Here is an 18945-nt window from a genome sequence, read left to right as displayed (position 1 = left end):
CAGCCAACAGGCGGGGCAGGAGGGGTCGCCCCAAAGCGAAGGCTGCCCCCTCTCACGCCTAGATGACAGAAGACCTGCTCCCCCCTCCTCCCCACCCCACGTCTGGACAGCGGCAAGACAACGGAGAAGCAGCTCCCGGCGTCCTCAAAGGGCTGCCCTGGGCCTGGGTGGGGCCGGGCGGGGGCCCGCAGGCGCCGGGTGGCTGTGCCAAGGCCCGCCGGAGAGAAGCCCGGAGGCTGCGATACTGCTGCATTGTGCTGCATCACGGCGAGTGCACTGCGAGCCATCCATCTTGCCAAAAACGCACATCCCCGCCCCGAGAAGCACGCACCGAATCCATTTTCTCTTCTGGTGAAGCACTCCCACACATAACCTCCCCACGCTATCTGCCCTGGCTTGGCTGCAAAAAAAAACAACATAACGGGCAATGCTTCCCATACAGCCTCCTCCTCCCCCCCCATTCGATGGCAGCACCTGGCACCTCTCCTGTCACCAAAACAAAGGGAAGGCTCCCTCGGAGCAGCCTCCGTGAGCCGGTCACCAGAGGCTTCCAGCCCACCACCCCCAGGCAGGGCCGAGAATCCCCGCACCCGCACGAACCTGTTGAAGACCGGGCGGCAGGAGGCAAGGGCGGGCGCGGCACCCAAGGGCGGCTCCCGCGGGCGGCTCTCCCGGCCCTGCGCGGGCGCGGGACCGGGCAAGGCGGGGGCGCGGGGCTCGCCGAGCTGCAGCAGCGCAGCCCGGACCACGCCTGGCCGCGGCCCCGCACCGTTATACGCGGAGCCTGGAAAAGGCCCGGGGAGACCCCACGCACGCACACTCGGCACCCACCCCGCTGACAGGGCCACGGCGCCCCGCGGCAGGCGTCCCCACTGCGGATCCCGCCGCGCCCCGAGGGCCGGCTCCCCGCCCCCACGGCCTCCGGGGCGCAGGGCAGCGGCGGCCGCGTCACGCGCCCCGGCCCGCGCCCCTCCTCCGCCCGCCGGCAGGCAGCCCCGGGTGAGTTGGCATCCTCCTGCCTCAGCCCACGACCTACCTCCGGGGGATGGGGTGGGGGCGCCTGGGTCCCGTCCTCCTCCCGCTCCTCGGCGGCCGGGCGGGTGGGCCGAGGAGGCGACTCCGCGGGGCTGGCGGCGGCTGGGGCCGGGGCTCACAGGACGGGACCGGTGGGCGCTGCTGCGCGGAGCTGCGCGCTCGCTCCTGGAGGAGAGGCGGCCGGGGGAGGGACTAGATGAAGCCGCAGCCCGGGCGGCGACAGCTGCACTGATTCCGGGGGCTGGGCGGGCGCGGGGCGGGGAGGAGGGAGGAGAGAGCGCGCGGGGCGGGGGCGCGGGCGGGGAGAGGGGCGCGCGCGCGCGCGGCCGGGCTCGGCGGCGGGGGCGCGCGCACCCCTCCCGCACCTCCCGGGCCTCCGGCAGCTCCTCCCTGTCGCGCGCCCTCCGCCCCGCCCCGCCCGCGACCCTGCGGCCCGGCAGCTGCCCACCCAGCGCGGGACGGCGCGGGCGTGCTCGCTCTCCGGAGCTCCGGCTCTCCCTCGGCCCTGGGCCGCTCTCCTGGAGACGGGGGTCTGGCCTGGGCGGGCCGGGTACGGTTGCAGCCACCACCGCGGGAGCAAAAGGACAATGGGGGGTTTTGTCCTTGCATCCGGAGAGGGCCAATTACACGTTTAATTTGAGGCTAATTCGATTATCGCCATGAAAAAAAGACAGGCTAATTTTCTCGGTGACTTGTGCGGCCTCTTCTCGCCCGCGGTGTTCGCCTTTAGAACGCAACGGAGAAGGAGTTGCACTAGGAGGTTTGGGTGCGTCATTTGCTTTTGCCTGGTTTGAGCTCAGTGATGATGTCCAGCATGGAGACGGATGACGGTGACCTCTACGAGGGAAGCTTTGGGCGCTGGGGTCTGTCATGCGTACTTCTTCCAGCGGTTGATGCATTCCTCCTTGGTGAATGCGTTTTCACCATCCCACCGCCCAAGGCTGTCTAGCAATAGCCCACAAGTGGTTTATCCAACCTCACGGCGAAGCACAGGCTCAACTTTAACCAGAGGCCCGGTGCTCTGCCCTGGACCTTTGGAAGTGAGGTCTCCCGGCTACCGTGGAGGACCCTTGAGATGACGCTGGTCATTTTCTTGAGTTTATGTTAATTGCCTTTCAAAAATCCATCCGCCCGCCACCCTGTCACCTCTCAGGCTATGCAGAAATCCTGGAACTGCTCTCACGGTAGGAAGAAGACGGTGAATCATCATGACTACGACTAGAAATGCTCTTTGGAGAACAGGGTCTGGAGAAATTGGCTTTCTCCTACTTCCGTAAGATGCCCAGCACAGCACTGTGGGCTTTTCAAGGGAAGATGGTCCTCAGCTTTAAAAAACCCTAAAGATCTACTCACCCACTTAAAAAGCAACCAGGGCTGATGGATGCATATTTTGGTATTAAAATAAAACAAAAATCAATTGTCACAGCACACTGAATTCGTTTTAGGGTTTTACTATCAGTTTGCTTTTGATATATACCCAAAAAGTTGAGGAAGGCAAATTTAACATTTTCATCAGAAGGTTGATAACATAGCCAGAAGGTCAATTCCTTCAAGGGTAGGGTTCCTTGTTCCTTCGAATTATTTGTTCACTTAAGAGGTACTTGAAAGTGTTGAACTGAATCAAACGGAATCCACAAGGAAACTGCTACCCTTATTGGGTAATGAAGGAAATCCACTAGAAATGAAAATTGTTCACCTTTCGCGGGTCTTTTGGGTCTCTTTTGGGGCATCACTCCCCCCCCCAACACACACTGTTAATAGATCACCAGTATAAACCTTGTAAATAAGGGGAAATGCCTCTCTTTAAATTCTTCCAAAGCTATTGTGAAATGGTAACACCTAAATGCTTCCCTCAAGTTACAGATAACAGGTACTTAAGCACATCTTCCTGTGATGGCTGACTCTTCTCCTCTTCCCGATTCCACTCCCACTGAAGTAAATGTTTTTCTTCAGTAAGAAGCCCCCCTCCAGTAATTAGTCCAAAACATATGTGGAAAGCATGGATTCCGAGTTACGCCACAAGCACTTGCCTCACCACTTCAAACTCCCATCTTTTGATGGAAAATAAAAATTAACCAGAAGAGACCAGTTCTAAACCTCAAGATATCATTTAAAAAGCAAAGGTTTAGAAGAAAAATTAAACTTCAGTTAGTGATGGTGACTACTCAGAATTATCCTCAAATATCTCACAAGCAGTTTTATAGAAGTTTATCTTTACCTTAGAATGAAGGTTGATTTAAAGAAACCTAGAATTTATCATTCTCATGTCTGTAACATACTACTTGCCATTTAAAAACAAAAAATTCTGTAATTATATTCAGCTTTGTCTTCCAAAAATACAATGTAAGGTTTATTTCAGGTTTTTGAGACAGGATTTCACTTTATTGCTGGTCTCAAACTCAAAGCAATGCATTCAGACCAGCCTCTTGAGTACTGGGCTTACAGGCATTCACCACAATGCCCAGAGATATATTTTATTATGAAAGTTTTATTGAGAAGTTGGTAATTTGGCTCAGTACCTAGATTTAGCGGGAATCACTCAAAATCACAAAAGTTTTGCAGAGAGAAATTGTCACTTTAGCTTTCCATGTAAAATATGGAGGGAAATGCTGTTAACATGTATTACCAACTGTGTAGACTGTGTTATGAAACTATGCCCAAATACCCAAATATTAACATAACACACAGGTCCCTAAGTCTACAGAGCTTAAGGTATTACTTTATGAAGTCAGCGCTGACTTAAAGGGGCTCTCTGGGGAAGCTGTCTTCCATGTACCAGCTCAGCATTCCAGGGCCCTCTAATGTTAGAGTACCTCCATGTCAATGAGGGCTTCCACTGCATCGTGAGGCAGGCCTGTGATGGAGGGTTAGGTACCAGCAACTGACAAACGACACCGGAGCTCTTTCTCCCCATTTCATGCCAAAGTGCGTCATGTGACTACACCTGAAACCAGATCTGTGTAAACAAGAAGATTGTCTACTACAACTATTTGATATTTGATTTAGAAAAGAATGATACTCTAATCATCCCTTCATTATATTTACACAGGTAGACTCCGTCTTTTGTTATACTGACCATAGCCTTAAACTCAAGTTTCTGTTAAATATCTCTGGCTTTATTTGAATTGAATATGACTAATGATACATATACATAGCAACTAGTAAAATTTTACCAATAGTCTAGCATACAAAACTTAGAACTTTTCTCCTTCCTTCTTTTCCTTCTTTCTTTCCTCCCTCCCTCCCTCCCTCCCTCCCTCCCTCCCTTCCTCCCTCCCTCCCTCCCTTCCTTCCTTCCTTCCTTTCATTTGTTTTGCTTTTCCAGACAGGGTTTCTCTGTGTAGGCTGTCTTGGAACTCACGCTATAGACCAGGCTGGCTTCAAACTCATAGAGATCATTTTGCCTCTGCAACCAGAGTGCTGTGATTAAAGGTATGCACCACCACTGCCTGGCAAAAAATAATAAAATAAAATAAAATAAAATAAAATAAAATAAACCCTCTGAACCCTTAAAGTAACAAAATCCCAACTCAAAATGGGCAAAGGACCCGCTATATCTTTCAGCAATGATATATAAGTGTTCAACAAGCTTCTGAAAATATGCTCAACCTCATCAGCTTTTAGGGAAATGAAAATTAAAAACAAAATAGAAATCACCTCATACCCATTAAGATACCTATAATTAAGACAAAAAAAATAACAAATATTAATGAGAAATTGGGTGCTTTATTAATTGCTGGAGAAATAAAAAAACCATGCAGCCACTGTGAAAAAGTCTAGTAGTCTCTCAAAAAGTTAAATGCACCCTTGCTGCATGACAGCAATCCCAAAAGAATTAAAAGCTAGTATTTAAGGAGCTGCTTGTACCTAATATTGTCAATAAGTGCTCTTATTCATGATAGCCAAAAGTTAGACACAACCCAAATATTCATCTGGGAATGAATAAACAAAACATATACATATTCTGTGTGTGGAATACTATTTAGCCATAATAAATGCAGTACTGATGATATATGTGATGATGTGAATGAACCTTGAAAACATTAAGAATCAGATAAAAAGTTCACATGTCATATTATTTAATTTATATGAAATATTCAGGATAGGTAATTCCATGGAGATGGAAAGCAGATAAGTAGTTGCAGGTAGCAGAAGAGGCAGAGGAAAGATGGGGAAATACTGCAAAATGGATATGGTATTGGTTTTATTTTGGAGTGACAAATATATATTTGAACTAAATAAAGATGGCGACTTCATAGCCTACTTATTGTATGAAATACTCCTGAATGATCACTTTCATCCAGGTGTGGTGTGCATATTTGTTACCCCAGTACACAAAAGGCTGAGGCGGAATGATTGCCAAGAGCTTCAACTATACCGTGATGTTCCAAGCCTACAAACAAACAAACGTTAAAAATAAAAAATATTTTTTTCTGTTTTATGCATGTCATTTAAAATTTTTAATTTATTTCAAAAGTAAAATCACTTAAATTGCTTAGTTTGTATTGTTGTCCAATAATTCCCGAGCTGCCAGAAAGGCTTCTTCAGGCTTTTCAGGTTCGCCTGAGCACTCTTTTGGAGAAAGGATTTATCCCAGTTTATCTCCCAGGTATGTGCTGACCTAGTCCACCTGCGTATTTTCAGAGAGTTTGATTCTAATTACTGAAATATAGAAATACAATCGTTAATCTGAATTTCTGTTAGAAAGAAACTAACAATGATTTCCTGGAATCCTCTTAAGCAAGTAGCAGCTAAGAGTGAAAAAGGAAAAGGCTCCAGGTACCAGGACTCTAAGCTCTGAAGAAGCACTTGTTACATGGCTAGAGTAACAGGAACCTGACTTTTAGCTTCACTTAGGTTTAATGAGTTAAAATTAAAATTTACCACTTACAGATCGTTTTTCTCACAGAAGTCCTGGGTTTGATCCCAGAACAACAAAATTTAAAAAGAAAAAAAGTTACTTTTAAAAATTTTGCTTTTTGCTTTGTTACTGGTAAATTTCTCACATTGAATCTATTTAACAGTGAATTTTATGAATGCTAAATTAGAGTTCAAAGATGTCTTAGTTAAAAAGAATTAAAATCTCTCTTGGTGTTTGTTGTTGTTCTTGTTGTTTTGCTTTGTTTTCTGAGACAGGGTTTCTCTGTGTAACAGCTCTGGCTGTCCTGGATCCTCACATGGTAAACCAAGCTGGCCTCGAACTTACAGAGAGCTGCTGGCCTCTGCCTCTCAAGTGCTGGGATTAAAGGTGTGCACCACACACTCTGGCCCCATCTATTATTAATTACAGTTTCTTCTCTGTGTGTGGGAGTCCATTTTGTGAAATCTGGAAAACATTGGGTCATCCTTCTTGGCAGCGAGCACACTCACCAGCTGAACCATCTCACCAGTGTTCAATTCTTTTTTTTCTTTAATAATTTATCGTTAAAAATAATAAAGAAATTATTATTATTATTATTATTATTATTATTATGTGAATTGGTGTTTATCCACATATCTGTGTAATACAGTGTGTGTGGGGTGTCAGATCCCATGGAACTGGAGATATAGACAGTTGTAAGCTTCCATGTGGGTGCTGGGAATTGAACCCGGGTCCTCTGGAAGAACAGCAAGTATTCTTAATCACTGAGCCATTTTCCCCAGTCCCTCAATTCTTAAAATTTAGACATGTTGAACTGATACCACTGATAATAAGTTCTATTTTTTAAAAATTAATTTTACCTTTTTATGTTTACAAATGCAAGCTATTTTAAATTTTTAAGTTGTAAATTATGTGTGTGGATTGCATTTACCATTCTCTTCGACAATGCTGCTGTAGACATTGTCAAGTGAGATCTTTAGTAATTGAATCTTCCGGCTCAGGAAAACTGAAGAAAAGCAACTAAAATTTAGAATATGCTATAAAATAATAACTCCAATTAGAGGTCAGATGTCTGGGCTCTCCTACTTTTCCATCGGCCTCACAGGCTGGGCAGTGGGATGGACATGATGCTTTTCTTTGAGCAGATGCACAGTTTTACTCTTTGGAAGTCTGCATAAAACCTTGGCAAGGACAGCACCCCACTGCTTCCAACAGAGACCGTCAGGGGCAGCCTGTGGGAGTGGTTCTCAAGCTTCCTAACACTGTGACCATTTAATACAGCTCCTCATGTTGTGGTGATCCAACCACAAAATTATTTTTGGTGCTACTTTACAGCTGTAAGTCTGCTATGGTTATGAATCATAATATAAATATCTGATATGCAGGATATCTGATGTGTGATCCTTGTGAAAGGGTCATTCCACCCCCCAAAAGGTCACGATCCACAGACTGAGAACCGTTGATCTAGACTGAGACTAAATTCTGTCTACTTTGCCACCTAAAAAACACCTTTGTATTGGGAGAACCTAATTTCCACCCTACGTCTTTAGATGTGGATTTAGATACATGGCCATACGTGTTATCTCTCTCTATTCGAAGATAAATGGACCCCCACCTCAACCACCTGACTTGTTTGTTCCGGTTTACAGGCTATTTCTTTCCTGAGTTCCCTGTTGTACCCATAGATTAGAGCAAGCACAAGCTTGGGTCCCTGTCACTCTGCCTTAGACATAGCGGCTTCTGTGTACCACAGACTGACTTGACGTGGGACCCTCCTATCCCTCTCCTGGCCTTCAGAATGTTGTGATCACAAGATCACATGCCACAAAAGTTGTTTCCAAAAGTTTGAAAGAAGAAATCAGATCTGAGACATCTTACTCATTAGTCTTTGATACAAGCATATATAATTTTAAAATGTGGTCGCAGATACTCTTTTGCTTCAACTGACATAGTTTCAATAAAATTTTAAGAAGATGGTTTTTGGATGAAGACTGTAGGGATGGAAAAAGTTTTAAGCACCTAGATTCTTAAATGCTTATGTTTCAAACAATCCAACGTCAAAGCCAGCCATTCCTTAGTAAGTGCTGCCAGTGTGGAATAAGAAAAGAAAAAAACCTTAAATAGAAAACCCCCCTGTGTTCAGTGAACAGAGGGGTACTGTAGTTTGTTTTCTGAAGACGGCAGGATGTGGAGGTGGGGTGGGGGTGTTTGTTTTTATGAGGACTGCTTTGAAGAGCTCTTCTGAGGCCTTTCCAGAAGTGGCCAAGCAGGAGTTCTGGGTAAACACAAGCCTGTCTCAGCTGCAGTGACATTTAAGCTTTCCTGCTCTCTCGAAAGTGGACTTTGAACCTGAACAAGATGAGAAATAATCCATACATTTGGTCTCAAATTTCTAGGAACTGTATAATAGGAAGAATATATATAAACTTGAACATTATGTATATAATGTTTTATATTTTAATTAAAAACTTATGAAATTCTAGAGAGCTTTTGTCAGCGCCTTTATCTTTTCCTTTACCTTGTAGCTGCATAATGTTCCATGATATGCCACTCATTTATTTCTTTGTATTTTTTTTTCAGTTTTTTTGCTTTTATGACCAGTTCAGTGAAGGGTTTCTGAACAGAGGTTTCTGTATTCAGTCTTGTTCCTTCTAGTCACTTGGATGTACACAGCTGCCTGAAGGGTTTATAACAGACTTACATAACGGTAGACATAGATGTCCATGTAAGTGCTTTGAGAAAGAGAAAACCCAAGGACCAGCATGGCTTGATAGTCTTAAGGATGCAGTAGTGGCACACACTTCTAGGGGCAACCAACAATTCTAAGATTGGATTGAAAACACACTCAACAAGAGAGACCATGCCTTATACTGGAAAACAAGCTAACAATTCAGTGGTAGTAAAGTCATGGTTATTGGAGGAGAATCTACAACAACATAATCTGTGGCAATAATCTGTAAACATCTGCCATTACACAAATAAGTGTAGTGTTGTGGGTTATTAATATTTATTATTGATTTATCTTTTAGTTAAGCAGTGGCTATTCCTAAACCAGCTCTATATCCAAATCAGTACACAGAGACTAGGAATTATTTAATTAATCTAGAGCACAATGCTGGGCAATAGTTATTCCATCCTAAACCTCCAAGCCCGCATAGTTTCCTACCATTCAGATTTCCCACATTATACTTGCTTTTAGTCATATCTTAGGTCCGTTCATCCCTCCTCCTGGTTCCAAGTCCTCTCCTGCCAATCTCTGCTCTCTTCCTCCTCCCACTAGCTTCCTTCTTCTCCCTTCCGGACCAGGATGTCCCACCAGATTCTTTCCATTGCTCAGCCTTGTGGATGGTTGTTTTACTAACAATACAGAGAACAAATGGTGGTATGTTTACACAAATTTGAGACAGGTGATGCTTAGAATAAGCATCACAAGGCAATGTCTGGATTGAAATCAAATAGTGGGGTAGAGAAATCAGCATTTGAATGAACAAGGGTAAATTGTATATATTCCACAAGAACATTATACCAACAGCGTAGTCTTCACTTCTCAACAAGGAAATTTCTCTTTATAACAGATGGAGACCACTACAGAAAACTACAGCCAATCAAAATGCAGAGTGTGGGCCCAATCCCAATGGATACATCTACAAGACACTCCTGAAGCTAAAGCACAGGGAATTTTGCAGAAGAGGGTGCAGAAAAATTGTAAGATCCAAAGGATCAGAGAATATGCCATAAGATTATCTCCTAGTAATGTCAGAAATGACATCTGTAAAATCTCACCAATATGACTGACTGCCTAAATATTAACTAAACAAAGATGACAAAAAACATGCCAAACTGTATAGAGAAAAGCCCATATGACCTCAAACCTACATCTCCAGAAGGAACTACAGACAGCTGGGAATGGGAGAGGTGGTCTTCCCCAAGGAAGAGTACACTGCCTTGCTGTCCAGTGCCAAATGGTCAGCCCTGAAAACATATATTCAAGTAGCATTTTATGGATTGAACAGGTTACATTTAGAAGTACATATATATATATATATATATATATATATAGAAGGTTATGTTTAGAAGTCATATATCTGTATTTCATTTATATATGTACATACATTTATATATACATACATGCATATACACGTGTGTATACATGCACATATATGTATATATATATATATGCATACCAGAACATTTAAAAAGAGGCCATGAATTTGAAGGAGAGTGGGGAGGAGCATATGAGAGGAATTAGAGGGGGGAAAGGGAAGGGAGAAATGTTGCAATTAAATTATAATCCCAAAAATAAATAAAATAAAATAAAGGAAAAGAAATAGGGAACCAGCAGAGCATGGTGACACACACCAGTAATCCCAGGACTCAGGTCACCGAGACAGGAGGATTGAAAGTTCAAGATTAATCTGGGGTACATAGCGAGTTTGAGGCCAGCCTGAGTGAGTCCATCTTAAAAAGCCTACAAGCAGATGAGCAAAACTGTATACACACACACACACACACACACACACACACACATACAATATAAAAGCAGAAGGGGTTACACATAGGAGAGGAGACAAGGAAGGGGTCTAAAAGGAAGGGAAGAGAGGGTAACAAGAGAGAAAAATGGATGAGGGGGGAAAAAAGACAAACTATTGCATATTTTCTTCTTCCTGGGTTCTGACCTCAAATACATAAAGAAGCACACATGTATACGTGGCATGAAGCCTGCATGAGGGGAGAAAGGGAACCAGTGGGAAGACGGAGGAAGGGAGAATGGAAAAGGTGATAGGGGACTGAACATGAGCAAAAGACAATAATGTATGTATACGAAACTGTCATGATAAAACTCATTATTTTATATGTAAATTTTCAGAATTTATTAAAGGAATCAACTAAGAGGCAAATGTTTCATCTATCATTTCCAAATAGTTACCATAATCCCTTCTTCCTCTTCGTTCTAGGGGATTCAGGAAGCAGTGCTGGGAAGGGTGCTCCTCTGGGAGAGCGTCACAGGGCTATTCTGGAGAAGGGCAGGAACCGTGTATCCTGCACCCGAATGCTGTTTCACTCTTTGCAAACATGTAAGTGCCCAGAACAGAATACTGTGGAATCTTTCTTTTCTTGTCTGTGGGCCACACTCCACCTTTCACATCTCAAAGAAGTGCTGTTTGCTATCTTGGTTTGGTTTTGGCCTGGGTCTTTGTATATGTTCACGTGATTTTTGTTTCTTTGTTTTTTGTTTTAATATAAAAATGGAAAGACCTGATTGCTTTCCAAAGTAGGAACCACGCAATTTCTGTTCTACTTTTTTTTTCATATCCTGAGACAAAGCAGATATAGGGCATATCAGTCTCCTTAATGTCCATTAACTTATTTTTCCCCGTAAACTTAGTTTCTAATTAGCAGGTGGTTTAACATACAATCCAATGATGCAGTCTTATCCCTGTAAAAGGGTAAACACAAAGAATGGCCTCAGCCTCTTCATCTGGAAGTCCCTGTGAACGTAAAAATTATATATGCGGTGTGGCTAAACCAACTAAAACTTTTATCATAAAAATTTAAACACATGAAAATGATACTTTTTAGATATAAATGTCTGCCTATAAAAGACATTTTAAGCAGGCACTGTTACATTTGATAAATTGTGTGGGGCTTCCATTTCAACCTGAGGGGTATGTTCAGAAATCTCAGATATTTTGAAGGAGCAGCATGGGAATGGCCAGAAAGACTATTGGTATTGGTTTAATTTTATCAGCTTGGCCTGGCTGTAAGGGAATAGTGCTACTCACCTGTTCTCATTTAGAGACGGTTGGGCAGAGCTCCAAACTGCGAAAGCCACTTAAGATCACTCATAGAGGAATTCTTTCACAGTGTGGGAGGTGTTTGATAGCAGTCTCCTTAGGGAACAAGCATTGGATGGTGGGTGTTTTCCTAGCAGAGGTTTTACACTACTTTGCTGCTGTTTCTGTTGTTATTAATTTTAGTTAACATGAATCTGTGAATGGGTGATGGGCCTCTTCTTTTACCAACTGTTTAAGATCGGAAGGTATGATACCACCAATTCTTTTCTTGCCCTCTATCTACGTTAGCAGAAACCCCAAAGAAACATGCAAATAATAGATATCCATTCATTTAAAATCTTTCTCAGGCCATAATAAACAACTCAAATGTGGGCGAACTGATTGGAACACAGGGTTCAGAATGACCAAGCATGCTGCTAGTTGCAAAACACAGATCTACATTACCTTAATCACTACTGATATGAATATCTCCTTTCTGTAGTACACTCTCAAATCTGTGTAAATGCTTCAGAATGTTCCTCAAGGCAAAAAGGCTCCCATCTTAGAAAACATGAAAATTTAAGTTTTATTGGTTTCTTAAGTCATGAATGTAGATAGATATTCTGTGTTCGAGTGTGAGTTGAAGGACATTTGAAAAAGAATAGTAACCCTGCACCATCCTTTCTGTGAGCTCAGGCAAATGAGGTCAGCCCCCAATAACTCAGGAGTCTCTCTCCTCTCTTCCTCCTTCTTCCTCTCTCTCCTCTCCCTTTTATCTCTCTTTTTTCTCTTCTCTCTCTCTCTCTCTCTCTCTCTCTCTCTCTCTCTCTCTCTCTCCTGCCTCTCTCACCATGAGTCACTTTCAATCTGGAACACATCGCTGAACACTTGATTAAGCTCCGCCCTACACTGATCTAGCCTTTTGGCTCTGCGTAAAGCTGGATTTCTTCTGGAGTCTCTGAGGTTTCCAAAACTAAACTACTTGATGATGTGTCCTGCATGATAAGCAAAGGAAGCACACAGACAGTACTGGTCATTTGCTGGCAAAGGATGGTAGTTTTCAATGGTCTATAGCCAAGGTAAAGAAGATCAAGAGAACCAGTATGCAGCGCACCACAGCTTGAGTCACTGTGGTTGACTTTTGAGTTAGGCACACTGGCATTGTAAGCTGAACCCTAACTTTCTACCCTTCTGTCTGAGGAGACACTGATGCACCCTTGGGGTTCACCCTTTCTCCCCTACCCACTTGTCAGCCAACGTTCTCAGGTCTCCTACCTAGAGAATAACCAGAACCCAAGTTTATTAGTCAGGTTTCTGTTACTAAAAAGTACTTGAGATAAACCTAAAAGGTGGACATTTTTATTTCCGCTCATAGCTCTAGAGGTTTCAACCCTTATTCTAAGGCTCCCTTACTCTGAGGCCTGTGGTAAGACAGGAGATTATGATGTGGGAGCACATGATGGAACAAAGCTGCTCACCTCATGGTGCCTGAAACACAGAGGAAGCTCTTGGATCCCAGTATCTCCTTCAGGAGCACACTCCAAAAACCTAACTTCCTTCCATTAGGTCATGTCTCCTAGAGGTTCCATAACTCCCCAGGTTGGTGACCAAGCCTTTCACAGATGGTCTTTGGAGGACATTCTGGAGTAAAACTAGCACTTGGTTTCTGCATTTCATTCTCTTGAGACTTAAGCATTAATGTTTTAGTTGAGCTAACATTACATACCCTCCCCCAAATTTGAGCACCCTGACCTCACCCAGGGATCCTTAATCAATTAGAACTCAATTTGTTTCATTTTGGAGCCATCTTTTTGATAGCATCTCTCTTCCTCTATGGTCACAGCATGGAGGGATGCTTTTATGATTGAAATCCTAAAAGTCTTTAATATTATTTCCAATTAACAGAGACAGATTCTTCCTGCCAAGCAAAACTCTTTCTGCTTTCAGTTAATTGAAAAAACAAAACAAAGTATCTCAGAGTTTCTATTGCTGTGATAAAACATCATAACCAAAAGCAGTGCGGAGAGGGAAAGACTGAGTTCATCTTACACTTCTAGGTAATAGTCCATCACTGAGGGACATCAGGGCAGGAACTCAAACAGAGCGGAAACCTGGAGGCAGGAACTGGAGCAGAGGTCATGGGGGAATGCTGCTTACTGGCTTGCTCCCCATGGCTTGCCCAGTCTGTATTCTTACACCTTTGAGGACCACCTGTACTGCCAACAGCACGCTAGGCCTTCCTCTGTCAATCATTAATCAAGAAAGTGCCCCACAGGTTCCCCACAAATCAATGTGGTTGGGACAGTTCTCAATTGAGGTTCCTTCTTCTCAAATGACTCTGGCTTGTTCACGTTGACAAAAGGCTAGCCGGGACAGAGTAAAGAAGCCTCTGGGGCCTTGAGAGGCCCAGGATACACACCCATTCAGCATCCGGAGAGGAGTGCAGAGTGGCTCTGCCAGATTCTTCTCATGGGACAATCTGAAATGGGGCCGCAGAACCCGGAGTCTTCAACCCAGGCAACGTACACACATTTTGTAATGAATGAATTGATTGATTGATTTTAATCTTCTCTCCATCACTCTACCAGTTAGGGTAAAAATGTTTATTAAGTGAATAAAGGACTTGACTTTTTTGTTAGTCGCTTTGCCTTTTTTCCAAACCAAAAGAAAAGAAAAGAAAAAAAAGAAAAATTGGCTTTAACTCACAGTGCTTTCTTATGTAACAAAAAAGTCAAGCAAAGGACATGCGTTGGTTCTGCTTGCACTGGGCAGGCTGCCTGTGTGATTACAGGCGCTGGGAGCTGGAGGTTCTTTGTTCCCTGAGGATTATCATGTAATTCCTCCTCAGTGTTAAGCCTTTTTTATGCAGAAAGTGACTCTCTCTGGGCAAGTCAGTGTGAATTCTGATCCATTTTTGATATTCATCAAGGGTTAAATAAATCTTAATGACTTATGTTAAGAACGCTGAAGAGGTGGCAAGAATCCCCAAACCAATTCTCCTGGTTAGCTATGGATAACTCACCCAGCCTGTCTGTAAAATGATGGGAATTGATCCTAGAGGATTTTTAACATCCCCTCCAGCTCATAACTTTCCCAGCTTTATAATAAATCCTGGTAGACTTTTAGCCACTAGTTTGAAATCTATAAACCAAATAAGTTATTCTAGAAATCCCTCAACAGTCCCAGTTACAATTAGAATACTAGGCCTGAGAGGAAACAGCATTCCTCTCCTATAGATAAATACGTGCTGGCAGAGGTGCAAACGGTCCGGTGAAAGGAGGCTTTCCTATATCAATATTTCCCGAAGTTTACACGCTTGGACACGGTCCGGTGAAAGGAGGCTTTCCTATATCAATATTTCCCGAAGTTTACACGCTTGGACACGGTCCGGTGAAAGGAGGCTTTCCTATATCAATATTTCCCGAAGTTTACACGCTTGGACACGGTCCTGTTGCACTCACAATGCACTTGTGCCCCAATAGAGTTTAGAAAATGTTTCTTTGTGATTTTGCATTTAGAATTTAAGCAAAGTTTACCTAATCCATTTAGTTGTTTCAAATCTACAGTAGCGCCCTCAAGTTTTTATAGTTAGTGGTAAGTTTAATTTGTTCGTTTGTTTTGTTTTTTGAGGCAGGATCTCTCTACATACTCCTGCCTCCAGAAATCTCTCTGCCTCCCGAGTGCTGGGATTAAAAACATGCAACAACATGGCCAGCAAATTTAATTATTTTAAAAGATTATTATATATTATTATTATTATTATTATGTTATGTGTAGATGTGTGTGTGTCTGTATGTGAGTATAAGCACGTGAGCGCAGGCGCCTGTGGAAGCCAGAAACATTAGATCTCCTAGCACTGGAGTTAGAGAATTGTAAGCTACCTGATATGGGTATTGGAAACCAAACTTCCAGGTCTCTGGAAGAGCAGGAAGTGTTTTTGACTGTTGAGCCATCTCTTCAGTCCCAGCCATAAATTTTAGCCATATTGTTTATCTTAGGAAATATTAAAGAATATAGGTTTAGATGGGTGTTTAGAATCAGATTTAACATCTCTGACAAGAAAACCACATGACAAATTTCTTAACATGTTTATGCTGTTATTTTTAACATTGTCTTCATTATAACTTGAATATATGATTCAACATTAAGGAAATGAATAGGATATAAATAGAAGGTGCTCCAAAATGCTACCTTCCCAAAATGACTACTACTCATGTGTATATGCCCTTAATTTTTCCCATGCATGTAACAGAAATTAAATTATTTCCATATTATCTTGGTTCTGTGCTCCTTTAGTTACTGCTGTACCTTGGAACACTTTCAGTAAGCATGCATACTCTATCGCAGCCTTTCAATAGTTTGTTTTCAGCTCACTGTTTGGATCCACAGGTGACCATAATCCATACACATTTGTCTTTGTGTACTTGCCTCTAGCTTGTATCAGCATAATTACAATATAGCAATCAATTTTAATAGATATCGATTGCAAGGGCTAGAGAGTTGGCTCAGCAGTTAAGAGCATTGAGTACGCTTCCATAGGTCCAGAATTCAATTCCCAGCAACAACCTGGTGGCTCACAACCATCTGTAATAGAATCCGATTCCCTTTTCTGGTGTGCATGAAAACAGAGCGTTCATATACATAAGATGAATAAATAAATCTAAAACAATAGATACTGATAACAAAACATATCAGTTAACACCCTCACCATACTACACGCGAGGAGCTGTCTTCTAACATCTTACCTTGGGCTCTCTTCTTCTTGACATCTTGTTTTCTGTTAAGACACTTCCTGTGTAGCTGAGGATGATCTTGAATGCCTGACCCTTCTGCTGTACCTCCCAAGTGCTGGGGTCACAGGCATCTGCCACCACGCTGGACTTTTTCCTACTCTTTCTCACTTTCTTAAGGTTTACCTTTACTTTTATTTATTTTGTGTGTGTGGTTGTGTGGATGAGGGCATGTTCCATGCTGAATATCTGGAGGACTGAGGACTACTTGCAGCTCTCCCCTTCCATTCTGTGTTCCGGGAGTTGAACTCAGACCACCAGGCTTGGTGATGAGTGCTTTAACTCTCCAGGCCATTTCTTGGCTCTCTTTCTGCTCTTGAATCTGTGCCAATTAGAAGTGAAAATTGCTATCTCATCAACATCTGAACTTGACTTTTTAAACTCTGAATGAGGTGGAGCATATTTTCATACATCTATTTCCTGTTTTTTGTTCCTTATCCTGAACTGTGTGTATCCTTTGTGTATTTTCCTGTGGTGTGATGTTTCCTTTATTGGTTTCTAAGACTCACTTTTTTTGATCAATTTAAGTATTTTAAAATGAATGTTTATGATTTTTTCATTTTTCTTTATTTTATTATTTATTACAATGTATTCACTTTGTATCCCAGCTATAGACCCCTCCCTCCTCTTCTCCCAGTCCCACCCTCCCTCTCTCTTTCACTCCTTTGTCCCTCCCTTAGTCCACTGATAGAGGAGGTCCTTCTCCCCTACTATCTGACCCTAGCCTATCAGGTCTCCTCAGCACTGTCTGGATCCTCTTTCTCTGTGGTCTTGTCAGGCTACCTCACTAGGGGGAGTTGCTCTAAGAGCAGGCAACCAAGTTCATGTCAGTGATTGCCCCTGCTCCTCTTACTGGGGAACCCCCATGGAGACTGAGCTGCCATGGGCTACATCTGAGCAGGGGGTCTAGTTACTTTCTATGCATGGTCCTTGGTTGATTCATCAGTCTCTGCAGGTTCCCCTTACCCAGATTTTTTGGCTCTGTTGATCCCCTCCAGGTCTTTCTATCTCCCCTTCTTCCATAAGATTCTCTGCACTCTGCCCAAAAGTTTGGCTATGAGCTAAGACTCACTTTTATATTACAAAAATTAGCCATTTCTTTTCCATGTGGATAATTATTATTTTACCTAATTAATTGAAACTCAAACATCTTGTGAAATGTGTTTTAAAGAATATGTCAAACTTAAGAAAAGCCATGTTCAGACCTGCTCTTTGAACCTCCCACATAAGAAACAGGATCAGAGCACCAGCTGGATTTCAATCTCCTTCTAACAATAAAGCGTGTTATTTGCTTAGACACTTTGCGCATTGACAGTTTCTTAATGGCAGCTAGAAAGCTGTGCTGTCAGATTTACAGTGGGCCCAACTTCAGTCTATAAAAACCTTCCCAAAGATTCTTTTGTTTTTATTTTGTATTGTGTTCTTTTCTCACAGTTTGGATTTTATCATTGTAATGCCTCTGACCAAGAGAGTTGGCTTCAGAACTGGAGAGATGGCTCAGTAGTTTAGAGTACTGGCCAGCAGGGCTCAGGGGAGCAGCACTCGGGGAGGCAGAGGCAGGTGGATCTCTGTGAGTTTGAGGCCAGCCTGGTCTAAGAGTGGGTTGCCAGACAGCCAAGGCTACACAAAGAAACCCTGTCTTGAAAAACAAAAAACCAAAAACAAAACAAACAAACAAGCAAAAAGCAGTGGTTGCTCTTGCAGAGGACTCAGGTTCAGTTCCCAGCCCCCTCATGGGGCCTCCTAGCTCTCACTGTGACTGCAGTTGTAGGGGATCCAATGCCTCCTCTGGCCTCTGTGGATGCCAGACAAACATGTGGTATACTGACATACATGTAGGTAAAACACTCAGTGTGGAGAGCTGCTTGCTTGTCGGGCTGCTTTGTTACTTAGTTTTCAGGGAATAACATGTTTTCACCCTGGCCTTCACCTGGAGACAGAGATAAGCAAGATGTTTTGCCAAGTTCTTTCCTTTTCTTTGTGTGAGTATCACACAGACAGGTGGTTGAGGAAAACAAGTTTGACTTCTGGATGAACCCTTCCACGTATTGAGGTGCTTTGCTCTGACTAAAGAAAAGGTATTGTGGAATAAACCAGGTGCTACAGTTTCTACTTATAGCCCTCTCGAGTCTCATGAGTTATTTTCTTTTAATCCTCACTCCCCACTCAGGAACTGTTCAACCAGTGGGCTCCAGCAACTCAGAAACATAAAAGAAAATGAGACAAATCTTTTTTTAAAAGGGTAGTTGGCTCCAGAGAGCCATGTATTTGGCTATAGTGAATTATGTTCAGCAGTTTTTGCATGATCCTTAATCATTTATCCTGGGAGCTGGATGTGCTGGCTCTGTGCCTAGTACAAAAATTAAAGATTATTTAGCTGGATGCACAAGGTCCATCACCACCAGCTCAATCTATGTCACATGATTAAGCTTTCTTGCCTTCTCCAAGTGCTGCCCTTACTCTTTAGGTCCAAATGTAGTACAGT

General features: G+C 43.1%; 1 protein-coding gene across 4 annotated transcripts in view; it reads right to left on the bottom strand.

Annotated features, from left to right (window-relative positions):
• The window catches only part of Sptbn1 (spectrin beta, non-erythrocytic 1), a 162786-nt gene extending 161533 nt beyond the window's left edge, over positions 1–1253 (bottom strand). For 2 of the 4 annotated variants that reach the window (XM_060366189.1, XM_060366190.1), the window contains exon 1: positions 1037–1249. The gene's annotated coding sequence lies outside the window, so the exon portion shown is untranslated. Of the gene's footprint in view, positions 1–600; positions 741–1036 lie in introns of those variants that run through there. The other 2 variants (XM_060366191.1, XM_021646916.2) reach the window with 2 other exon arrangements.
• Positions 1254–18945: the final 17692 nt, after the last annotated feature.

The sequence above is a fragment of the Meriones unguiculatus genome, chromosome 12 (assembly GCF_030254825.1).
Source record: "Meriones unguiculatus strain TT.TT164.6M chromosome 12, Bangor_MerUng_6.1, whole genome shotgun sequence".
NCBI lineage: Eukaryota > Metazoa > Chordata > Mammalia > Rodentia > Muridae > Meriones > Meriones unguiculatus.
The sequence above is the reverse complement of the archived record's forward strand: the minus strand, read 5'-3'. Positions and strand labels throughout refer to the sequence as shown.